Here is a 21,937-nt window from a genome sequence, read left to right as displayed (position 1 = left end):
AGCAGTCACCAAAGCATGGTAACCTTCGTTGCTGATCTTGACCTCTTTGCCTCTTTTCCTTTCAACTCCCATTGTCATATTTTGGGAACATGTTAACTGAAGAAAAAAAAAAAGGAAGAGAAGGCAGACACTAATCCAAGGATACTAAAATAGTACTGCAAAATGGGATATTGGTATTGCAATTTGAATGCTATTTAAACATTTTTAAAAATGTTAATTTTCTATTTTTAATCTTTTTTTCCTGAGCACAGATATACCCATGAAAAATGACACTTGGCATGCAGTGATTTGAAGATCACTGTCTCTCCCTTGATGTCTTCATTTGACAACATCTATATGTTACCAGGTTGCCATGACAACTAAGTACAGTTGTAATTGCAACCTTGGAAAGGTAATTCTTTCCCTCAAAATCTGGCATACATTTAGCCTGACTGAAGTTTCAACAAACCATCTTTTAATGACAAGTATTTTGAAAGGCCTGAATGAGGTGCTTTCTTTGATGTCAATTTTTTTTATTAACTCATGTAGTTTAACCAGAAAGATATGTTGGCTTTTATTCAGTAGTCTGTGTTTTTTAACCTTTTTATGTCTTATTTAAGTTTCAAATATATGGTATCGACTGTGAATCTGAAATTAACACATGAAAGCAAAATACCACAAGAAGTGTTCATTGATTTCTATTGCCAGTTCTGAAAGCAGATCTTGATACCTTCCTGATGCTTACTATCCTTTGGGTTAAGTCAAATCAGTTTTGTATGGCTGACTGGTTTTTCTTAAATTAAAAAAAACCAACCAAACCAAAAAGGAAGAAACATACAAACAAAACCAAAAGAGAAACTCAACCAAATACCAAAAAAGCATTCACTTCCTCAAATTGAGTTACCACTCCATGAAGACGTGGTAGGAGCATTTTCTAGGTTTCTGAGTTGTTGCTCACTAAAGGCTAGTGCTGTTACTTGGGATTTCTGGGATAAATCATGCAAGTTCAGAAATCCAGTTCATTAGAGTTTCAGTGAAAGCTGAGCTTAAATAGTGTGGGTTTAACGTCATATGGGATAAATGCCTGCATTTATCTGTTTGTTTGTCTCAGCAATCTCCAGCACTAAAATCAGCCTCAGTAAGATACATACAGATATGTTTGGGATTCATTTTTTCCTTCCCTCAAAAACGAGAGCAGGGTGGGGCTTTGAATGTGTTTTGGAAGTCAAGTTGATTTTACTACAACAGCTTTGACTTCTCAGCATACATTTGTCAGTTGAAAAATAGTTTAAATGCATCGAGGCCATTCACACTCCCATGTTGTTGTTCAATCCCAGCTGGCAAATAAGCTCCAGAAAGACACACACTCACTCACTCCTCCCCAAGTGGGTTGGGGGAAGAGAATTAGAAAAATAAAAATTTAATAGGTAAAGCAAATAACATTCGCACATAAGCAATGCAGAACAAGGAATTCATTCACTAATTCCCATCAGCAAGCAGGTGTTCACTCACGAATAGGAAGTTCTCCTTGGGAAGATGAATGCCATAACTTCAGATGTTCCCCCTTCCTCATTCTTCAGCCTTCCCCTTCAGCCCTAAAAAAAGCCTTTGTGCTCCCCCAGTCTACTTGCTGGTGGAGTTGACTGACAAGCAGAAAAGGCTTTGACTGTGCAAGCACAGTTCAGCAATAATCAAAACACCCCTGAATTTTCAACACTCTTCCCAGCACAAATATAGAACACAGCCCCATACAAACTGCTATGAAGAAAATTAACTCTCCCCCAGCTTAAACCAGCACATCCAAATATGGAGGGTTTTTTAATAGGTCTCCTTGCAAGTCTAAACATCCATGATAATTTCAGAAGAACAGGTCCTCTGCCACAATTGTGGCACGATGCCAACTGACTTGCCCTTTATCTCTTCTTTTGCATTTGAAATTATTCAAAATAGTTTTATTTGACTTCTTTTTTCCATTTCCTTCTAATGAAACAGAGGATAAAACCTATGGTATCATTCAGGAAAACAGAACTTGTATATTTTGAAACAAATCACAGAGGCATCACTTGAGATGTCCTAAAGCTCAATATAACCAAAGTACTGAGCTAGGCTTTCAATATTCTAACACACAACACAGAGGTATAAATTGCTCAGAAGGAATCATGATGGTTTAATTTGAAATAATCCTTTTGTCTCTGAGGCCTGTGCTTTGCTGTATCATTTGAGCATTTTGTGTGATCTGGTAAACAGTGTTCTAATTGTTTTTTGTAGATCACTAGTTTAAAAAAACAGGCACACCTACACAGGGTAGAAAACAGCCATTCTGTGATTAAAAGACATTGAACATCAAATACATAATACCAGCTGGTAAGGCAAGAGGATTAGGAATGAGACAGCAATCCCCATATCTCAACATCTTATTCTGAATATTCATATAGGAAGATAGTCTCATGCCTCTGAATAAACAAACTATGGTGTCCTGGTATAATTTGGCTCAGAATTTGCTGCTTAGTATATATTAAATATATGAGGTGTTTTATGTTGAAAGTTTTTATTTTTGGAATGGGTATTTATCTAGTAAATCCCTTATTTACTTATTCCTATAAACTTTAAATATTCACTTTAGCACACAGGGAGATCAACAAGGATCTTATATTCTAATTTCTGGTTTATGCTGCCTTTGTTAGTTTTCTTTTTCTTAAAGCCATTAAGATAAAAATTTGGCCCAGTGTTCTTGCAGGAAGACAGGTTGTTTATGTTTCGAAAGCTAGTTATGACTGTGTCTTTAATTTTTTATTCCAGTTGTCCATGTTTTCTGGCAGAGGCACTGTTTTATGCCTTTTAAGTTTAGAAGTTCTCTCAGTCCTGTAGTAACTCCACAAAATCTGAGACTTCACCTTAACTGCTGTGCTCTGAATTTTCTCTTGGCATATGAAGGGACCGAATCCATTCCTTCCCTCTTTTTTGTATTTGTTTGGTTTGTAGTTGCAAATTTGTTGAGTACATGGTCTTGCCTTCCCTTCACAAGAATTGTGCTTTCTGACTAACCTGGAAATCACTTACATGCTATTGTGCTCTTACCCCCTGAATGCTCTGTACCTACAACTTATCTGTTTACGGTTGTGTGGCAGGGTATAGCTTCTAGATATATTTATGTTGCATAGGATTAGGATGTAACTTTTTCAAAAAGTAGGGATCCCTTTAGTGTGTTTTCTCAGTTGCCTCAAGGTCCTTCAGAACCCCTCTGTTTTAAACCCACTTGCTTTCGCCCTTTGTCTGACCGTGTACTTAGGCAGGACTCCACCTGCCAGGAAAACAGGCTCTTCCCTTTCTCGGTTGTGCCAAGCTCTTTGGGGGCTCAGTTGATTTATTTTTACAGTGACTTCATCGACCACTCCAGCACATCTTTGCACAAAGCCTTAGACGAACTGTGCCCACCGAGGTAGCCTGCTTAGCCTCCTGCCCTGGGGTCAGCACAGCAATGGTAAGAGATAATCACTTCACCCCAGCCTGCTTCCCACAGAGAGGTGTTGCAGTCCCCTTTCCCACGGACACACACTCCTCCTTAAAGCAAATACATGTCAACATCATAATGGTGCCAAGAATTCATAAATTATATATAGACTGCCTGTATCATCATATTTCTTCTTTGTCAAGGAAACCTCATTAGGACAGAGGTGAGCTAGTCCCCTGGGTGCCTTTCTGATATTCTGGCATCTCAGTCACAACACACCTTATAATCCTTATTAATTGAGATCTCAGCATTCACTCAGTCAGTGGCCCCCTGTCATGAAGTTATTTTAGATCTATTTTCATCTACCCTGTGTAAATTTCTTTTCTTGTTACATGTGGGAAGCTGTACAGAAAGAAACATTCATAGCTCCAGTTCTTAAGTTCATTCATCTATGAAATTTGCATTTCATGTGTTTCACACATGAATATTAAAGGAGAGGATTTACATGACGTAGGTGTGAATTAACCTGTAATGCATTTACAAACCTGTGTGTGCTCTGGCAAATGGGTGGTTGTAGTGTCTGTATGAGAGAAGCCACTTATGTGCAGTTTTGTTACTACTGTAAAACCTTATTGGAGAAGTTTAGAGTCCAGAATGTGTTTGTCTGCCAGTAAAGGTGGAACCTGTAGTTAAAAGAGAATAATGACTACACATTTTCTGTTGCCCATTCAGCATATATGAAGAAGTTATTTCTCAGGTAGAAGTGTGATATAGATACAGTGCCTGGCATACTCTGTAACAGTTTTGGTCTTTAATATGCATATTTTGGTTAATACAGTCCTTGCAGCCTTTGGTTATAAATGTGGAAACAGGCTCTCATCTGTAAGAATCAAACTTTCGAAATGTACAATCCATGCCTATAAATCTGAGAACCCATTTTGGCAATGACAAGCATGTTTGAAGAGAAAACAGTATTTAAATCAGAGGGTCACACAACATTTTCTTGAAATTATAATTCAATAAAGAAATTGATGCTAATTAGTGTTTAAATCTCTCATCTTGTCAGCTCTGTGTGGTGCCTTGTTTGAAGTGAAATGTTTTTCAACAGTCTTCCTAATGCAAAATTTGTTTTCCTTAGTTCTTTGATGTTGTTGTTCTTAAAGGGAAAGACATAAAAATCTACATTTTTTTAGCAATAGTAGTAAAGGAGGGGAATTGAATTTATTTGATATTCGTATTACTTTGTATGCAAAGCCCCAGAAGATTTATCAACAATTTTGACCTATCTTCATCAAGAATGGAGGAAAAATAATTTATATTTTGTATTTTAGTTACACCTTGAGGCCCCTTTCAAAATAAGTTTTATCAAATTTGATGTTTTACGTGTCAGTGAGCATCTGTCCTCCAAAAATTCACAAATAGGCCAGGCAATGACTATAAGTAAAACTGGTGTTAAGTGCCCCAGTCTGTATTGCTTTGTGGAACTGAATGCAGCAACGGCAGTATCGGCTCAAGGTGAGTTGGAGGAGAAAATGGTGACAATAAAGGCTTCTTCCTCTGAGAATGTTGGTGCCACACCAGTTTGCAGTGCTTCTACACGACATACTGCTAATGCACTGTAGTACAAACACATATGTGCTTGCTTTAAATGCTGTGAGAGTGCAGTGCATTGTTATCTGCTGTTTGTATTGCACCTGTCACATGCATACAACAAAAAATTCCAGGTGCAAGTGAAACAAATTATAAAATATGCATTATGAAATAGTAGCGTGAGGGTGTTTGTTGGGGAATGTATGTGTGCATATAGACATTGTGTAAGTCATAAGTAAACCAAAATTATATAATATAGTGCAAAAAAAGCAGAAATAAAGTAGCTTAATTAGAGTCGGCAAATTTAGCTTTTAGGAATGTGGAGATGTTGTGAATGTTTTCTTCCTGGTCTCTGTTTAATCTTTTCTTCCTCCTGTCCTGTTCTTTCTTTGTCCCTATACCTGCTTTATTGCACCTTATTCAGTTCAAATAGAACAATTTATATCCTTGTAAGTATTCCAAGTTATTTTATCATTACACATGTAATATTAAAAATTGGTATCGTTATCCTCATTTACAGATTTTTTATTTTCTGGAGTTTTATCATAAAAAGGAATAAAAAACATTTGAGTAGTAGGAAATTGAGAACTGAGGCAAATAGATTAAGCTCAAAATAGCAATTATTTGCCTGATCTGTCTGGGATCATGCTTCTCTGGGTACTGTTTGGTTTAAAATACAACTCCTGCTTGGATCCACAGCTAAGAAGTTTGGATGTATATCCCTTATACGGATAAGAACTAGACTCTTCAGCTAAAAAACTCAGCAATGTAAAATGCAAACATTTAACCATCTATGAAAGTTAGCATTCTGATTTTGTCCAATATTCTGTCTTCTTGCTCAGTGAATATGTAAATGGAGAATTAAATTCACCATGGCAACATCCTTAAGTCATGACTTTTTTTTTCTGCAGTATCTCTTCATCTTTCATAGGGACATCCAAGCACGAAACAAGTATCACAATGATTTTGTGGGTGTTAGTAATCTTTATGGATCCCCAAGGGGAAGTACATGATATCCAACCACATTTCACATACAGAGTCTGGTGAAACCGTGTCTGGTCAGTTTCAAAGATATATGATGCAGCTAGCAGTCAGTGTGACAGATTGTTTTATTATCTGCCTTATGTCATTGTCAGGAATGGAAACTGTAGGGCTACTCACAAATGATGACTGAGTTAACAGAACACTCAACAGTAATGGAAAGTTATTTTTCTTTAAGTCAAACAGAAGATATTGAAGGACTGGTAGGGGTGGGTGGGTCTTGGGTTTGGGTTGGAGAGTGGTTTGTATTGTTTGGTTTTGGGGAGATTTTTGTGATAGTTTGGGTTTAGTTGGTTGGAGTTTTTTTTCTTCTTGAGACACAGTACAGAAGACAGTTTCTTACAACCAGAATAGCCTGTACTTGAGCATATTGTCTTACATTTTAAAAAGAAATCAAATTTTGGTAGTGTATACAAAAAGGTTTAAAGCTTTTTCTCTGAAATTAAATATAACAAAAACAGTTTGTTTTTTTTTTTTTTTAAAGTTATATTAAATCTGGGTGTATCTTTTTTTATATATTGTAGTTTTTTTTTTAAGACACCCTGACCACTCTTGAGTAGTATAAGAAATCATAAGTTGGGCTAAACTTGGTGACCAGATTTGAAAAAAATAGAAATCTACACTAAAATAGATTCTTATTCTCTATACATAGCATAGAATTAGCTAGATGCATGACAATGCATCTAGAGACTATTTCAAACACTGTGTTTGTATTAAAAGGATGTTTCATTTCTAGTGTTCTTAAATAATAAATTGCATGAAGCCTAAATTTCTAGATTGATTCATTCATTCTATCTGTATTATTAATGATGAGTTGCAGTTGCAATGCTTGTTTATATTAATTATGCATCTTCAGTCAATAAACATCTTCCAGCAAATATTTGAAAATGCTATCAAATATGTTGGTGTTTTCCATGGATTAATTTGTATTGTATGATGCTGATTTTCTGCTCAGAAATTTTCTCTCAAAATGGCAATTATTATAATGTGAACTTTGTGTGGAATATCTTTGATTAAGAAACCTAGTAATTATTGCTTTCCTTATGATATTATACAGTTTTCCTTATGAGACCTGTCTTTTGTTGACTTGACAATCTGGAAATTTTCAGTTCTTCCTCACATCCTAAGGCTGCTCTAAATGTATATGATAGTGCCAGAGACCAGTGAGTGTAGAGAAACCATCTCACTGAGCTGTCTGAAATTCAGTGTTAGTCATTAAAAATAAAGTCTAATTTTTATTGCTGCTTCCAGATATTTTCTCTCCTTGGATTAGGTTATGTTGCATTTGAATGTTTCTTCTTTCTTCCTTGCTGTGTGCTGTAAATGTATTAAAGCATTTAGGCTATTTTAATCATCTTTTTAAGTACTGCTAATACTGTTGGTTAGCTGATCCACAGTGGAGCATTATTAGTCAAATGAGTCATTTCCCATGCTCTAGCAATAAGTGTCATATTTAGAGATATTAATAGCACCTTCACTTTGGGTAGATGTTCCACTCTTATTTCAGTGGTTTGGAAAGGTCTCAAGTCTTGCTTCCTTAGGAAGAAATTATTTTTGTGATCTCCAGGCAAACTCTGCCTGGAAAAGTGTGCTTCGGCAGTGGGCATGGGGGACGGCATAGAGCAAGCTCCCTGTGTGTTTCTTCTCTTGTGTCACTCGTTTGTGTGGTTCAGTCTGTGAGTGCCACTTAGGTCAAGGGCAAGCTTTGACAAGCCTGTGCCTTTCTGTGACTGGAGCTCCAGGCTGTCTGTTCAGGCCTAAAGAACTAATTGTAGTGTTAGCATGGTATGTCAAAACATTTGTACAGTCATTATTCATGGATTCTTTAATATAGCACTTGCTTTTAGAGTTTCCTCAAAGCAGATCAGCACAGAACTTCACTGATTGTTTTTGTAATTACTACCAGCCCTGCCTGCCTATGGAGCCATGTGAACACCCATTGTTTGCAGGAAATTCTAGGGTTGCTCAGCCCAATTCAAAAATGTCATTGTTGTCAGACAATACATCACCATTAGTGTGACTGCTTAAATGGCGGGGAAGTTTCCTCTTGTCTTATGGTAATATGTTAAAAATAATGCTAGTAATGTCAACCTCAAATAAAAGGTTTTCTGTGTAGGTTGTTTGGGTTTTTTTCCTTATATTAAGTATCAAAAGACCTTTCCCTTTAAGTTCAGGTACTCTTTGGTAGGATTCTGATAAAGAAACTTTTTGATTACTGTGAGATCAGTTTAGCATAGTAGTACCACAAATAAGAGTGACTGTCTCAGACCTTTCCCTGCTCCTGTCATGTTGCCACCAAGTGTTGCCCATTTCTGAATTAGTGAGAAAATAATGGATCTGCCAGAGCAGTTTAAATATTTAGGAAATGTAGCCAGGCAGGAGGGATATTCTAACAGTGCTGGGGCTGCAAGCAGAGAACTGCTTGTCCTCAGGTTTATCTTTTACAATATATAATTATTTTGAAGGTCTGGGTGTATTGGCTTGCTGAACCTCTCTGACATAAATCTGCTTTGTATCCATAGTTAATATTTAATTTGCCTACAAGCATAGAAACTTGTTATTTTTCTCTGTGATAATGTTGGATGTATAGGTTTAGGGTTTTAGTCTCTGATTAATCAAGAGAGTAAGGAATTTTGCAGGAATGCCATCTGAATGTAGTTAATTGCATGTGGAGGATAAACCTGTGTTCTAAATGCAGCCCTCAAGGGCCCCAGGTTTAAATGCTGTACCTACATATTTCAGACCAGTATCCTGTGTGGAAAATCCATGTTATCCTTAAAGCTAAAAGCTCTTGTATACTTGAAGCTAATATTGCCTATGGCTGTGCAAGTAAATAGCAATTTGTTTTGTCATGAAGAAATAAAATGGCAATGTTTTTTTTTATTTGTGAGCAAAACTAGTAAATTCTATGACTTTTTAAAATCAGGTAATGTGTATTTATATTCCATAAAAAGTTTTGGGAAGTTCTTTTCTCATATTTTCCATATAATTCCAGTACTGACAACATGACATCTGGTTCACCTCTTTATTGAAAATGTGGCTAACAATATATATTAGTAGATAGATATATCTAGACATTACAAATATATCTTATCACATATGCATTTCATTTAAATGTAGAGGTAATTTTTGAAAATACTATTAATATGACTGACTACATCTGTAGAAATTATATCATGCTTGAGTATCTCTGAACTTTACCAGAAACTAGGAGAAATGTGCATGCAGGAAATCAGAACACTTGCACTTTTGCTACTGAATTATTTGAAGGAAAAAATAAAACTAAATGCATCTCAAACAATTACTCAGAATTAGGAAATAATCACAAGGTAATTCTCATTTGTTTTCTTCTTGAGATGTATTTTGATGTTTTAGGGTTTTTTTTTAGCCAGTTTATATGGCAAGTATTTGCAGTTCAGCCTGCCACATAAAAGCAGAGATGTTTTAAAGGAAACTTGCCTTTTGGTATGTCAAGAGACACTGGGATAATTCTTCTCTTTAACCCTCTCAAACTAAAGGAGCTAAAAATATGTAGGGTGTGGATATGCACGTACCCCAGAGAATTAGAAAGGCTGCACCTCTTTCTTTTGTCATGGGAACACACTTCTGTGGGTTGGAGGAAAGGAAGCTCAAGTGGGGAGAGTTCCTTTGGCAGAAGGCAGGCATTTGTACGCCTCTGCAGTTTTATCCTTTAGAGAGTACATTTGAAGGTACCTTTACTATGCATTGACTAGATTGAATGAGGAAGATCCAAAGGCCCTTAAACTTCAATTAAAATTTCTGGAAGACAGAACACTGGATCTCTTGTCTCTGAAAGCAGTCAGGGTAGTCAGGGTAGCTTGTAAATAATTTTGCTTTTTTGAGAAAGCACAGTCCTCAGGCCCAAAGATTTTAAATCTTGATTAGATTCAGGCCTCATGGGCTGGTCTTGACATAAAGTTATGTATTCAGTGCAAGAAGTTAAAAGAAATGGCTCTCTTGAAAAATGCGACTCAGCCTTTGCTGAAGAGTCTGTTTAATTATATTTCTAGTATATGTTTTTTTCTTTTAAATTCATTCAGCATAATCTCCATTGCTGTCTCCAAAATAAAACTTAGTTTAGTTAATTGGCTGCTAAAAGTTAGCAGGCTCTTAGGTAGCTGCTGCATGGCTCCTTCAGTGATAACATGGGGAGTGGGCTGTTTCCTCTTTGCAGAGCTCTCAGGACATGCATGTTGCTGCTGACAGGAGCTGCTGCACTTTGGTTTAATACTTGCTTTCCTTCTGTCTGTATTCCAGACTGGCTGTGAGTATTTGTATATGTTTTCATGCACAGCTCTGTAAGCATATTTTGTCCCTATTTCTCCTTTATTTCTTTGCAATATCCAAGCATCAAAGGGCAAAATATTTTTTTGCAGTGAAGGTTAGATGGCAGCGATTTGTTTGAAGCCATCAAGTATGTCTTTAGCATTGGCCAGAAATGGATTTTTAAGCTAGATTATGGTGATAGAATGGCAGAGTAATTAGTACAGAAGAGTCATAGCTGATATTAAAGTAATAACTTAGCAATTCTATTCTCGTTATTGAACTGTATATCAAGTTGCAAGAAAAAATTGTGACTAAAAATACTTTAGGAAGCTTTTTAAAAAAAACTTCCATTAATGAGAATTAAAAGGTTGAGAAGTTCTTTCCAAATTTAGTTGTATGATTTTAAATACTTTAGAATAACTTCACAATATATTATTTAAAAAAAGACAGGTCCTTTGTGAAAAATGTTATTAGTGGAGTCCTTGAAGCAAGTGCTAGAAAATGGTTTTTCCATTACTTTGGAGGCAGCATTAAAGTACCATGAAATTCAGAGCTTCCCATTTTATTACAGACATTGTTATACTAGTATTTAAGCATTTCCCTTATAGCCCTTATATCTAACATCCAGCATTTTAAGAGAACTTATATTCCTGGAGATGAATCACCAAGTGATAATTTAACAGCAAGCTATAAATCTATCAGATTTTCTATGTGTTGTATATACTTGTATATCACTAACTTATATTAAAAACATATTAGATTTTAATTAAAATTCTACTATACATAGAACTTACTTATAAAAAAGGAAGCTGTAGATTTAGTGCACCTGAAGCAAGTTATTCTTTTATTGGGTTTTTTTCAGTTAGGTGGATCTTGTAATATTACAAGTTAAATTATTAGTTCATATTGCATAAATGAATAAACATTCAGAGATCATTTCAATTATAGTCATGATTTTCATGAAGTTTTCTTTCCTGTTGCAGTGTCATCTGCAGTCTGTAGAAAAAAAGATTTGCATTTCATTTCTCCCTGGAGACAGTTTACAAAAAAAAATTAATAGGTAAAACAGAGCAAGTCTGAAATACAGCACTTGTGTTGACTGTCCACCCTCCCATCACCCTCCTCTTTTCAGCAAATTCACTGAAGCTATATTTTTTTAGGCCTGCAGATTACTTAAGGTAGCTGTGGCTGATGACTCCAAGAACACAGCTGCTAACACCACCTGGGTTATAAATAGGGGTAATTGCAGGGGAAGACCAGATGCATACCTGTCTCCTTGCCAAAATATTCTACTCAAGGAGCACTTTCAGAAAAAGAACAGACTAGAAAAATGGGAACAGTTTGAAGAAATACGCATAAGTGGCAGGGCAGGGCAAGAGGGGATGCAACATAAGAGCAAAGGCTTTTCTTAGTATCCAGAAGTATAACTTGGAGGAATCCAAAAGGAGGGAGGACCTGGGCAACTGAAGAGGTTAGATGAGCATTGCCAAACATTTGCTATGACACTTCTTCTTAAATACTGATAGTAGAACGTGGCATTACAGGTTACTTCCTTTTGGGAGATGTTTGTGTGCCCACCTAGCACATCAGGGAGATGTATTGTTCTGTTCTTCAGTTACTGATCAGATGACTGCTCTTCGAATATTCTGCTTAGTGTTAACAGAGAAAAATATCTTATAGCCATAGTGTTTTGTTGTCTTCTTTCAGCATGATAAAGGACACAGAGAAGGCTCGTCAGACCTTGATTGGTAGTTCTAGCAGGAGCTTGAGACAATTCATAGAACTAGTTGGAGAAGGCTAAGGGGGGTAAATTATTGCATTAATAGAAGATTGCATAAGGTTTTTTCCTCTTGGAAAAGTTATAAATCTCAGGTTTGACCACTTGGAGTTTTTACATTCTATTTCACCTTGCATAAGGTTCTTTCTGAAGTAACAACTACTGACAATCACACCAAATTTGATTTTAGGTAATTGTGTCTGTGTTGCAATGCTTCTAAAGCAGTGTAATCACAGCTTCTCACAAAATATGGTCTGGTGTTATTGCATATTTTATAAAATAATTGTTCCTTCTTCCCTAAAGCATATGTCTAGAAGGAGAATAGGAAAATTGTTTCTGATGGAATAATTTTAGGCAAGCTAGCAGGGAAATAAGATTGGCTAATGCTTTCCATCATTAAAGTCTGCTTCCTGTAGCTTATAGTTTTACCAGATTTAAATTTCTGGTTTGGGGTTTTCCATGCTTGATCTCTGTTTTAGGGCAGGTATAAACTCTTTGCATAGAACAAGGTTTACAGGTGTTTACACAGACCTATAATTATATGACCAGATCACTGCAAATAAATTTAGGTTGAATTGTTGGACTTACTGTTAAATTTTTTTTGACTCCTGCTTGGTTTAAACAAAAGTTGAACATTTCAGTAAAATTCATATGGCAGTCTTGTGTTTGGAGAATGTAAAAAGTAACTGAAAGCTGAGAAGGCAAAAGTTACCAAATACTATATTATGTAAAATGTTATTTCCAGAAATTTAAGGTCAGTCCTTAGTATGATGAATTCACAACTTTGAAATTAATTCATTTGTTCAGCCACCAACAAGCTAGGGGAGCCACCCAGAGGAAAAGCAGTAGCCTCTATTTCATGGTATTCTTTCATTGGATCACATTATTGTGGTTAAGAAGGAAAATTACCTAGATTTAAAATTTTTTCATTTGTCATGAAATCATATGAAATATCACTTGAAAATATAATTCCAATTCACTTAAATACCCTCTTTATGGATAAAATAATGAAAGGCAGTAATTGAAAACTACTGAATGATCAACGACAGGGCACTGATTATAGGAAGCAGGATCTATTGAGGGCAGCTCCAGTTGTTGGTACCACTGCTTATGCTGAGCGAATGGTTTTAGTAGTTATTTCATGTGAAAAAATTGCCACGTTTATAAAACATGTCAATCACACTAAACTGGAAGAGGAAATAAATAATGGAATGCAAAGAAACTATTAATACTGAGAGGCAATAACAGATTTAAATTGGTTATGCAACATAGGTAAGAAAAACAATTGCAGATTTACTTTTCTAAAAAATCTTTTGGTAGGGGTATCCCTTTTTGTAGTAAGGATATAGTTTAGTGCTATCAGGTTGTTGTGCAGCAGCATCAAAGCAGTGCAGCTTGGTGTTAGAAAATGACATGCTGAAATAGAAAATCACAAGTTGAACCTACAATAATGAATCATTGTTTAGAGATTGATCTCTGACTTGTAGAATAAAGAGGTCTAGAGTGCCTCAAGTTCACTGCATTTACATTAAACACCTTGATGGTGTCCCTGCCATGTACACATTGCTCTCCTCTGAGCTATATAGGGCTGCTCTGCCACTTCCAGGCATACTTATGTGAGTATCAGGTGTGGACAGAAGGGGAGAAGCTCATAAGTTTAAACAGAGAGAAGACGGAGTCACAGCCCAGCAGAGTGGTGGTTTTTGGCACAATGGTAAGGTCATGACACAAAGCAGTAGCCAGCTTCTCTAACAGGGGAGCTGATTCTGGCAGAAGATGACATTTAGTGTGCTGCCTCATTCATACTGTCCCTCAGAAGGAAAAGCTGAAGTCCCCACAACATCACCTCAGTAGTGTCTGAGTGAATACTTTCTTCAAAGAAAGAAGCACAGATAGGTAGTGGATGTCACCTGTTAGAAATACGTCTTGTTTGGTGACATATGTGCATGGACATAGTTTGTGTAGGCTAAACATTTGTCCCCATCTTTCAAGGCACCCTTCATGTACTGAAAGACTGCAATAAGGTCTCCCCAGAGCCTTCTCTTCTCCAGGCTGAACAATCCCAACTCTCTCAGCCTTTCCTCATAGAAATGCTCCAGTTCTCTGATAATCTTCATGGCCTTTCTCTGGACCTGCTTCATCGGGTCCACATCCTTCTTATGTTGGGGGCCCTAGAGCTGGATGCTGCACTCCACGTGGGGTTTCACAAGGGCAAAGCAGAGGGGCAGAATCACCCTTCTGGCCACACTGCTTTGGATGCCCATTAGGACTCTGAGCCATTGACCACTACCCTCTGCATGCAACTGTGCAGCCTAATCCTCATCCATGAGGCAGTCCACAAATTCAAATATCAAATTCATATATCTCCAATTCAGAGAGAAGGATGTTGTGGGGGTTCATGTCAAAGGCCTTACATCCAGATAAATGACATGTGTAGCCCTTCCCTTGTCCACCAGTGTAGTCCCTCCATCAAAGTAAGCTGCTAAGTTGGTCAGACAGGTCTTGCCTGTGAGGCACTTACAAAAATACAAAATATTGTGGTCATTAAGGTGTTGCATATTGTTTATGAAAAATACTCTGCAACTTGATGGCAAGGTATATGATGTTGTTATTGGATATTGAGGCAGATTTTCCATAGTGAGAGTTACTATTACAAGGCATTTTCTGTGACACTTTCCTTTAAGATGCTACTTGGTCTACAGGCAGTTGCCAGTGTAAAAAATAGACTGCAGAAGTTACTTATGAATATGTTCACATCAGTCACTTCATATGAAAACAGAAATTCCATCGGAGCAATGGCCTACAGAGGGAGGGCTAAAGAATGAGCAATAGGATCTGTGCCAGTAGTATGTCTTATATCTTTAGGAGAATGACTTTCTAAGATCAGTTCATTTTAAGCAAGAGGAATCACCTTGTTTTATAACCATGCAGTAATCCCAAGGTCTGTACATTACATTTTGTCATTATGAAAGGTTTCTGAAGTCACATAAAAAACATGACCTGTTAGAACAATCCAGTGTGCAAAGCCTATTTGCAAAAAAATGTTTTATAAATCATGATTTGATTGTGATCAGTATGTAGTAGAAAAAAAAATCTTTTTCAGTGTTGTATTCTTTTATGGCCTTCTTTTTATATAGTTAAATTGGTTTACTACTTTGTTCTTTATCTGAGCTTAAATAGTTCTTACATATTTGCTTGCATATTTTCACAGGGTCTATTTTATAGCACTGAAACCTTTAAAAGAAAAAGGTTTTTTTTCTTTCTTTTGTGCTTTATAGAGCCTTTCATTTGCACTCATGCAATTAATGTTTCAAACACAAGACTAAGCATGTTTTAGTGAAGTATCACCATGCTCATTTTTGACCCAAATTGTGGACAATGCCTATTGGCAGGAGATTCCCTAAATCATCTGCACCACTGTCTTGGTCTATAAGTTGTAACCCAGAGGGCAGCAAACCAGTGCTGCCAAACATGAATGAGAGCTGAGGTAGAAATCCTTCCTCACTGCTCCTTTTCTGCTACAGTGTACCTGAGCTGTAACAGAGGTGGGAATGATTTGGAACACCATAAAACTGTCACTATGCCCCTTTCCTTTGAGTTACTGCCTGATGCAATTGCAACTCTGAGTTTCTCCCTTGGGTTTTGTATCAAAGGTAGAATTTAGTCTCTTTTATGTAAGCCAAGAGTATAGGTGTTTTCAGTCTTTGTGAAAACTTCATTTTCACTGACTCTCAAATTTAAAAGTATAGTTCTGGTCTAAAACGTGATGACAACACAGATTTGTAACTTTCCCTTACATGACATGAGATCAATTTACACCCCATTTTTTTTTTTCATTCTTCTGTGCTTGAAGTACTTGAAAATATTTTTCTCTGCCAGCAAGTGCAGATAGCTTACAGACCCTCTGTATTTAAATGTCCTGTGTATTTAAGAGTGTTTTCAGTTTCCAAACTTCAGCAGTGTAAGGAACAACAGATGGAGAGCATAATAACTTTACTATCTGGGTAAAAAGCCAAAAAGCATCAAACTGTTTGACACACGTGCTCAAGAGCACATAGAATGATACAGTTTTTTTTCACTGGAGAAATTTGAATCTAAGATCTCATTTGACCCACAAAATGTGAAAGGTACACTTGGACATACACAGTTTTCAAATAAAAAATACAATTTGCTCTAAGCTATTTATTTCACATTAATACATTCAAGGATCTATACCCGTAATAATCAAAAATAAGTAGTTATAACACTTCACTCTAAAAATCTCTGATATAGAGTACTCTATTGTTCAACTGAGTAAGACATAAATCTTTCATTTATGTGCAGAATCTTCTTCTGCATACTACAATTAACAGTGTGCAGGCCTTTGAAACTGTGAGCTAAGTTTTTCTAAACATATCAGTGACTGATTTTTCTTTCTTTTTATTCCAATGACATGACCTCTGAATCAAATCATGCAAGGCTTGCCTTAGAAATAGTCTCTGATGCTTTGAGAGCAAGCCAGAAAGGGATGTGTAAATTATGCAGAGAGCAAATCCCAACTGTGTGTCGTTTACTTGCACAACAAGCTCAACTTTAATTAAGCCAGGGCCTAAGATCCTTTGCCAAGTTGCTTTCAATACTGATTTTTCAGTTCATAGAGCAACATCCTCACCTATATGAAGCCTTTTTAACCCTTCCAAACCCTGCCTGTGCTAGAATGTGTGTGATAAAGGGCAGTCATAATTCAGCAGCTGACAGAAACACTCTTTGATAAATATAATTATTTTAGCAGATTGCAGACTTGAATTAAAAGATGTGGATTTTTAGATTTCTTTAGTGCAACAGGTATAATGATTGACATGACCTACCACTGTAGTACTGGTGTTAAATCTATGAGATTATCACCTGCTAACATCAAATGGGAAGGATTAGAAAAAGGTTACCTAAAGGGTATACCCAGGATTTAGAAGTGAGATAAATTCTCAAAACTCAAGAATGCTGAACCTCCCATGTGAGCTGAGGTGGTGTTTCCCATTGAGCGCAATCCATTCTAGGGTTGCACATTACCGTGTGAATTCTTTCCTCCTTGAGCAAATAAAATATTAATCCATTTTGCTTATATTCTACAGAGCTATATTTTTCAATTCTATTACAGCTGCCAGCTAGCAGCTGTCACTGTTTCATATTAGAGGGTTTGTGGTTTCAGTAATTTATATTCTAATGTGTTAAACATTATTTCTAAAACTGATAGGGTTTGATTTCCAGTGGTAAGATTCAGTGGTGTACCACTGAAGATCCATCTAAAATCTTCATTTCAACACAGAAGAAATTTTTTAAAAATTGATCACGTTACAAAATTTAGTGATAGATAGCTGTAAATGGTTAAACTTGGCACATACTGTTAGTGTTTTATACTTAATTCAAGAAAATGAAAAAGAAAAAGTTTTAAAGAAGAAATACAAGTAAAAAGATTGGAAGGATTTTCCTTTTTTTATTGTTGTGTTTTTTAAGACTACTGTACTAGCTCTGATAAAGGACTTGGTGCAGAAGCAGAACTTAGAAATGTGTATAAAAACTAGTCAATAACTGGAGGTGTGGCAGGGATGATGGCGTTTTATGCTTTTTGGTGTTTGGGGGGATGTTATGGTTTGGTTTTCTTTTTCAATATTAGATACCTCTTGAATGTTCAAGAGCTCTTTCTCATTGTCTTTAATGAGCTTCAATAGGTTCCCCTTGCTTACTCAGTTAACATAAAGTTTCTGTTAGATCTTAGATGAGGATGGGGATTTGAATTTTTAAATAAGACTAAAGGGAAATTTTGGCCGTTGGCACTCTGTTTGAAAGATGCTGTGTGTCAAATACAGCCAAATTTGGTTCTTTCATGGGATTTAAAGTTCTTTCATTTATTTATTAGCAATTCCAAAAATAGTTTAAGCTCCATTATGTCTCAAACCTTTTGAATTAAGCTCTCTGGAGCTTGGTGGTGATGGTTAAAATTACAAATTGCTCTGCATCCTGGTCATTGAGCTGAAAGCCATTATCAGGTACTGCTGTTTGTAGCACATTGCTCATATTTAGTTCTACTGTATGCCATAATATATTTTTATGAGAAATTTCCTTTTAGTGCAATCTCTAGAAGTTTAAGTAATAATGTAATAGTAAATGTGTGTAAATACTAATGTCTGGTTCAGATGATATCTTTGACATAAGCTTATGTGCCAGCGTTGTTTCCTCTCTAATTTCTGTAAGATGCTCAGTGAATTGCTTAAGTTATATGTTTGTGTTGATATTTTAAAAACTCTGTATGATGCTGAATAAGTATGAAATATTCTACTGGCTCCTTTTAATTTTCAGCTCCTGGTCATGCAGAAATTCAGCACTTGTTAGCTCCCCACTAGTCACCCTCTGTTTTAGTGAACTTTTCTCTAGGTTTTTTGATTCATTAATTTGCTATTGCTAGTAATATAAATATTAGGTATAGGTATATAATGAAAATTCAATATTTAGTTATCAGATATACAGGTACAGTCTGCACAGAGATTTCATGCCTTTTTGTTTCCTTTTGAAGACAGCATCTTCGTATCTTTGTCCTGGCTTGTAAGATAAGCATATATTCTATTTGCCATCTGTCAGAGGTGGGGCAGGTATCTTCTGTTGGGCAGTTTTCTTATCTCTTCCAAGAACAATGTCTCGCTCCGGGGAGATATCTTCTGTTAATGTGCCATTGAATGGCTCACTGCATGAGTGATAAAGTTACATCATCCCATTGTAAGATCCTCCACCCAGAGGGAGGAGCCAAGCATCCTTACCTGCATAAAATCAGCATTTCTTGAGACAGCAGCTCAGCCTCTTCACTGGATTCACAGAGGAAAACCAGGCCCACCTACTCTATCACCAGACTTTCAGAGAAAACTACACCCTTCTACTGGACCATTGCTTCAGCAGCATTTCATCTGCCACTCCAGGAGCAGGAGGAGCAGCCACCATTTAACTGGACTATCACCAACACCCTGACTCCTCAGGGTGTCAGGTTTCTGACTCCATCAGTAGTTTTGTTTGTACTAATTACTTTTTTTTTTTTTAATTTAGTTTTTTCCTAGTAAAGAACTGTTATTCCCATTTCCATAACTGTGCCTGAGAGCCTTTTTTATTTTGAAATTGTGGTAATTTGGAGGGAGGGGGTTTACCTTTTCCATTTCATGGGAGGCCCTTGCCTTCCTTCACAGACTCCTGTCTTTTCAAACGAAGACAATCTTTTTTCCAGTTCTTTATTTTCCTTTCAGTAGCTTCTTTTAACATATTTTTTTCTAGTCATTATCTGATCTTGTCATGAAAACAGCAGTCTTTGTGTCTTAATTAATCAAAACAAATTGTCATGGTTTCCTTTTCCAGCTTCATAAAACTCTTGTTCTCCTCACCCAAATTTCATGCAATATTCTTCTCTCTAGTCAATATAACTTATGTGCCAACTCATCTTAAGAAGATGAAGCCTGAAGAAAAGAAAGATAATCAGGGATATTGATGCAATTTTCAGTTAAACATGGGGGAGGAGTATTCAAGAAAAAGAAATTGGATTCCTCTTGGAGGTGTGCACAGAGAAAGAACAAGTAACAGCAAACATTTGGTTGGACATACTGGGGTAAAAGGTGCCCCAGTATGCCCAGGACTCTTCATTGAAGTGCAAGCTTTGGATAAGCCAGGATAGACATGGGAGAGAGAAAATGCTGGCATAGTTCTTGGTTCTTTTGCTGAGCTTGTATGGTGGGGAATAGACAGAGAGTTATCTAATACTCAGGTAATGTTACTAATTTCTTACCTCAGGCTCATATGAGGAATGGCTTTGAATATGCCATAAAGAGACTATCAGATATCTCTAATGTATTGGATTAAACCCAACTTAGATCTCACATGCATTGCCAGCAACAGGAGGAGGAGGAGGAAGGAAAAATAAAAAAAGAAACCTTCATAGGATTATGCTTATATCAGCAAAAGTTATGCTCAAGAAATAATGTCACACTCATGCTACAGGGGAAAAAATAATTAATTAAAATGACATTATGTAGCAGGAATTTCTATTTGTATTGTTTTTATTTGCTTTAATTTTTCATTCATGCATCACCCTTAACCTTTAGGGTAAGAGGTATTTTACATTAGCATAAAAATATTAAGCAGATGCCATTTCAGCTACATAAAGAACTTTCAGCTAATCATTTTTCCATGCATTTAAATAGGAATATTAGAATGAGGGTAATTACTTCAGTTTTCCATGAGTGATCCATCAAGACATTGAATTGACACTGTATTTTGTTGCACAGATTAGTAAGTGTAGAATTAAATTACAAACCAGTGTTAAAATATTAGAAGTGTTTTGAGAAGTCTGAATTTTTTTTCCCTAATGAAGTTAGGGTTATATTTTTAAAATGTGTAATATATAATATTATGACCTCTTATGAAGCGGTTATTTTGTCAGGAAAAGGTACATCAGATTGGATGACAGGAGAAAATTTTAGGTTTAAGATATGCTCAGTTATATGAAAGAATAACCTAGGAGTGAATTACAGTGTGTGAAAAAATTAGCTAGAGAAGTTGCATTAGATATCAAGATTTTCAGATTATTATTTGATTTCACATCAAAGATAGCACTCTTGGCATTGGGGAAAGACAGTACAACAGTGTTGAAGCAAATGTTATTGTAACAAAATCATACAACTTCAACATAAATATCTTTGGGAGTTTCAGATTTAGCTATCATCAAGTAAAAAGAGCTTTTATTTGCTGTTCCAGTTTTTGGCCATACCTGGAGAAATTTTATTTTCCAAGTCTTTACAAGAGGATTTTACATTAAAACATCACACTGAAATAAGTGAAAGAATGTACTGTTCATCTCCTTTCCAAGTGGAGAAGCAGAGCTTTTTTTGTGCCCCTCTTTTTTTGTGCCTGACTCTATGCTTGAAAGCCAGTCATCAACTAAGCAAGTGATGGAACTTGGAAAGAAATTTGCTTTTTGAGTAAAACAGACTACATTGCCAGAATAATGTATCAGAGGAACTGCTTATTGCATGAGAGCAGATCTGATATTAACAAGATGCTTTGTTGGTTGGAAAAATCCTAAGTAGGCATTGGCTTCTCTTGCCAATATCAAGATTTATTGGCACGAGACATATTGACTTCAGCAAATCCATGACATTATTATATCTCGAAGACTAATAAATCTTGTTACCAGCCAAAAACGTAAGTCAATATAATTATGCTTGATGATGCATGTTTTCCCTAAAGAGCTCAGTGTCATGTTATACTTCCAAGAAATATCAAAAGATCAAGGAAAAAAAAAAAAAAGAGAAGTCAGTATAAATAGCCATATTCACATGAATGTTAGTCTCTGGGTATTCACAAAAGGTAATTGCCTGTTTCTGTGTCATTTCATATGCTTTTTGAAACAAATTATTTTCTCTTCAAAAGTTGGACTCCTTTTCAGCAAAAGGATTTAATTTTTATTATTGAAAAATAACCAGATGACGCATACATGTGTCCACAGGAATTTTAAATTCACAGATAGTCTTGTTTCCAAATTATATTGTAAAATATGTAGGCCTATTGGGCTACACAGGCCTGTGTCTGCTGAAGAGACCATGTTTTATAATTCACAAAGGAAAACAGTGCTGCAGTGTGCAATTTAGATAGAAAATAAAAAACATTCTCCTCACTAACCTGATTTATTTTGAGTCAATTTATTGTTTTATGAAAACAAAAGTAGCTTTTGTTTTAAAAAACCGTCTCCGTTGATGATACCAAAGGTTTATTTTCATTGGGCTTTTGTCTTGGATTGTGTTCTT

The sequence above is a fragment of the Vidua macroura genome, chromosome 3 (genome assembly GCF_024509145.1).
Source record: "Vidua macroura isolate BioBank_ID:100142 chromosome 3, ASM2450914v1, whole genome shotgun sequence".
Taxonomy (NCBI): Eukaryota; Metazoa; Chordata; class Aves; order Passeriformes; family Viduidae; genus Vidua; species Vidua macroura.
This window is presented reverse-complemented; position numbering follows the sequence as displayed.